Below are 4,277 nucleotides of genomic sequence, written 5' to 3'. Positions count from 1 at the left end.
TTCATTAAAACGCTCCTCACAAATGAATAAAAACGTAAAAAAATTACATGAATCCTTGGCCATTTTCATGAATTACTCAACTTGGGATACATGAGAACCACCCGAAAATTTACACAGGTATGGCCCTTGCAAAATTATTTTTGTCACAAAAAAACTTCAGTAATTTGACCAAGGATTGAATGAGAATAAAAACGAGACTACTCCCGTTTCAGCGAAGAAACAAAGGAATAAGCAATCATCACTGAACTGGTAGAGACGTTCAATATCTTCTACCGTGAAGCCCAGATGATAGCACGGATGATAAATTTACAGGTGAAGGCGAGAGGAAACTAATAACGGTAATAACCAGGACCAAACCATCTGTTTCACCCGACACTGCAAAAACCTGACAAAACACACAATAAAATATGAGGATCCAACTAACCAATAGGCCGTATGATGAACAAATTCAGAAATGTGAAATAATCGAAAGAGGATTATGCCGTTGAAAAAAGATAAGCATAAGCTTAGCCAATTGTCAAACATCAGCAGGAAAATGCACAGTTAAGTTATTTGCTAAAATAGCAATCAAACCACAGCAAAATACGATAAAATACGATGCAGCATAGAGAAAGTAATTAACTTCAGTAGATCAAACAATCAATTAAACTAGAACACCCAATCTAAAAAAAATGATTAGCCATAACTACTTATAGTCTCTCATATCAGCATTAGAGAATGTCTCGATTCTCGAATCAGCATTAGAGAATGTCATAATACTCGCAAACACCAGAAGTATACAAATCAGGCTAATCAGCCCTCGGAAAACAAATAAGAACTCGAAGTACTAATCAATTTGGTAGTTGCTTTATTCAGTCATTTATATAATACAGAAGACAAAAAGTGTCCATTACTCTTCAAGCAGCCAGCCGTTCACACAAGTCGAATTTACCTTTGACACTTCAACAGAGTAGTGACTACATTCACTTAGAGTTGGTCAGCTCTAAGACATAAAGCTGAAAAATAAATCACAACTTTATTTTGTCAAAGGAGGGGTAAAGAGAGCCTACGCATCACGGCCTTTGTCTTCATCTCATAACACCAAGAGAACTCTCAACGGTGGTACAGAAAATTCTAGCATTGATTGTAAGCCAACCCTCATCATAGGCTCATTAAATTGACCGTATCCTTCATTTGCCTGTCTCTAATGCTCTCAAAGCAAGTGAAATGAACTAAGATATATACACGCTATGACCATCTAATATCAGTTTAGCAAAGAGCGGTTGCTAAATTCTTGCTAACAAAATTGTTAAAACATTAACCAAAACATTCACAAAAGATGCTGCATACAAGGAGAAAGGGGACATAATAGCAATGAACTTGAAGAGACTTTACTCAAAAAAACCTATGGATGTCAATAACAAAAGATACAAATACAAGACATCATCCTAAACAAGAAAGGATAGCAACCTAAATATTAATGGATTTGGTCAAATGAGGAAAAGGTATTGCAATAGTAGTTTAATCAAGCACAAAGGGAAGAGTGAAGGCGTGATTCACGCCAGACATACAAGAAAAGAAATTAATCAAACCTAAATATGGGAAAGAGTGAAGGCGTAGATAACTACACCGGTGGTCGTTGCCAGTGAATCACACAAGAAAGTGGTGACCGAAAATTGTAGTCAACAATTGGATACTTGATAAATTGAACACTCGTCCAAGCTTGAAGTTGTTGATCAGAGGGGTGATGAAGAAGCAGGTGCGCCAGCATGATCGAGTAGGAGTTAATTGGCAGGAAAGTGGAGTACAAAGGTATTTAAAAACAATCATACAGAAAGCAAGGAAACCGGATATTCTTACCATACTTTGATAGTTCTGTTCCAACTTGCTTCGGTTAATAGCCCTTGTCCTTGAAGCTTTTTGACATAATATGATCAGGTATCTATACCCAGCTTCATACACTATAATGATCAAAGTGCTATGTAAGCAAGGGTTGCTACTTGATAGGTGATGCAACCAAAATTTTGAAGGAGACAGCAGACAATGGATATTCTGCAAATAATCGCACCTACAATACAATTATTAAAGGATTTCTCAATGCTAATGATATCGTCATGGCTTTGGATCATCTTCAGAGTTCAGACTATGAGGAGCCAAGGATTTGCTCCGAGAAATTGAGAAGATGATCCAAAGCTATGACGATATCATTAGCATTGAGAAATCCTTTAATAATTGTATTGTAAGTGCGATCATTTGCAGAACATCCATTGTCCGCCGTCTCCTACAAAATTATGGTTGCTCACCTAACAACCCTTGCTTACATAGGACTTTGATCATTATCGTGTATGGTTTTACATTTGGCCGCAGCCGCTTGGAAGATAAGAAAACACCTCTACTGCTTCAACTACTCGCCCAGCTTCACAAAGGCCATTAATTATTGTAGATGTAAAAATATCAAGGGCCACTCCATTATCTTCCATCTCTTTACGTATGGAGATTGCTGCATCAATCTGTGCATTTCTTAAATGGCTGTCAAGCAATGCATTGTAAGTGACGGTGACCACATTAGGTGCCATACCTTCTCTTGCATATCCTTAAAAATCTGGACTGCAAGCTCGAGTCTCTTATGCTTGCATAAGGCATCTACAATAGTGTTATAGACTTATAGCTGCTAACATTTGGAGTGATATGTGTTCCTTTAACATGCATATCATGGAACATCTCCAACGCTTTTTCAACCTTTTTAGACTTGCAATATCCATTTATTAGGCAGTTGAAAGTCACAACATCAGGCATGACACCATCTTTGACAATAATATTTAGGAGCATTTCCATCCCCTCCATCTTTCCACGCAAACACTAACCATCCAACAAATTATTGTAAGCAATAATGTACACCTCTCTTAGTCATAGATTCAGAAAAGCCTTTGTTTCACAGACTTTTCCTTCTTTGGAGTACATGTCAACTAACATGTTCTTGGCTTTCATCTCTTTGAAAAGGCTAAGGGCTTGAGGTAACAATCAATCTTTACTAGACTACCAATAACGGTGCTATATATTACAACATTAGGTTTTTAAGGGGCTCAAGACTCCATATATCTAAGCATGTTGAGAGCACCCGCAATGTCGCCAACTTCGCATAGACCTTTAAACATAGAGCCATAGGTAACAAGGTCAGGTTGTATTCCAAAGTTGACCATTTTACGCAACAATTGAACAGCTTGGTTCAAGTTATCAGAAAGTATAAGGCCATTAAGTAAGGTAGTAATAAAGACAATATAAGGAGGATAGCCAGGCTTAGGACAGCCGCAGTAGCACTTGGATAGAATACCAATAGTATGGCGATCGAGACCGAGGCCGAGACCGTATAATTGAAGGGGATTAAAGAGAGTAACAACAGTAGAGGAAGGGGGATGGGGTTTAATCTTAGACATTGCGGAAAACAGCTGATTGAAGACGATAATCGAAGGACAGGGGCGAAAACAGTTCAATTGATGAAATATCGAAACGGGAATATCAATTGAAGAAAACCCTAATTGACATTGATCTCTAACAGAATCCAGAAACAATTGGGGATCTTCAACAACACAGATGGAATGAAATCGACATTGAAATTGAAATTGAAATTGAAATTGAATGAGAGAATGAGAAGAGCAGTGGCGAACAAGTTTACCTACCTCTCATGATTCGCACCATTATGGTCGATGCTGGAATAGATCTGTGAATAGAGGTAAGCTTGATTGTGAGGTATGAATGTCAAGACAAAACCGATGGTTGTTAATCAATTGTTATGTACTTCGTATATGCGAGAGCCCTCTTTTATTGTTTTCTTTTTTTTTTTTTTTTGAAGGAAAGCCCGGAAGGCATTACTCAATTAATAAACATTCAAAAATTACAGCATCATTCGCAGAAGGTGGTAGTCCATCTTCCCATTATCCCATACGGGTTTGCCCGGAACTCATGGAAGACAATGTGCTAATTCATACGCTACACAATTATTAACTCGACCTACATGTTGCCCTCTTTTATTGTTGGGAAAGTGTTCTAGGTTGGGTTCGGGTCGGGCTAGCAAGAGGCCAGGCCGGGCTCTTCTGGTCAAGCCCTGACCAGGCCCGTGAGTGAGATGTGGAAGATATAACCGGAGCTAAGCCCGTGTTCTGTTTTAGGCGGGCCTAATAACCAAATTTATTAAAAAAAATTTTTGTTAAAAATGGCGGGCCAAGCTAGAAATTTAGGATCCGAGCTAACGGCAGGCCGAGCCCAGTTGCCTAAAATAACGAGCCAGGGCGCGGGATGGG

General features: G+C 38.6%; 1 long non-coding RNA gene across 2 annotated transcripts; it reads right to left on the bottom strand.

The window, feature by feature from the left end:
• On the bottom strand, nt 1-3,801 carry LOC141648274 (uncharacterized). Of its 2 annotated transcripts, XR_012545981.1 has the most exons (3): nt 3,657-3,801; nt 1,572-3,124; nt 1-385 (listed from the first exon to the last, which is right to left on the bottom strand). It is a non-coding gene; the product is annotated as an uncharacterized LOC141648274 (long non-coding RNA). The 2 variants fall into 2 exon arrangements; XR_012545980.1 differs by lacking the exon at nt 3,657-3,801 and having other exon boundaries at nt 1,572-3,646.
• Between the last annotated feature and the right edge of the window lie 476 nt (nt 3,802-4,277).

The sequence above is a fragment of the Silene latifolia genome, chromosome 3 (genome assembly GCF_048544455.1).
Source record: "Silene latifolia isolate original U9 population chromosome 3, ASM4854445v1, whole genome shotgun sequence".
NCBI classification, from domain to species: domain Eukaryota; kingdom Viridiplantae; phylum Streptophyta; class Magnoliopsida; order Caryophyllales; family Caryophyllaceae; genus Silene; species Silene latifolia.
The sequence above is the reverse complement of the archived record's forward strand: the minus strand, read 5'-3'. Positions and strand labels throughout refer to the sequence as shown.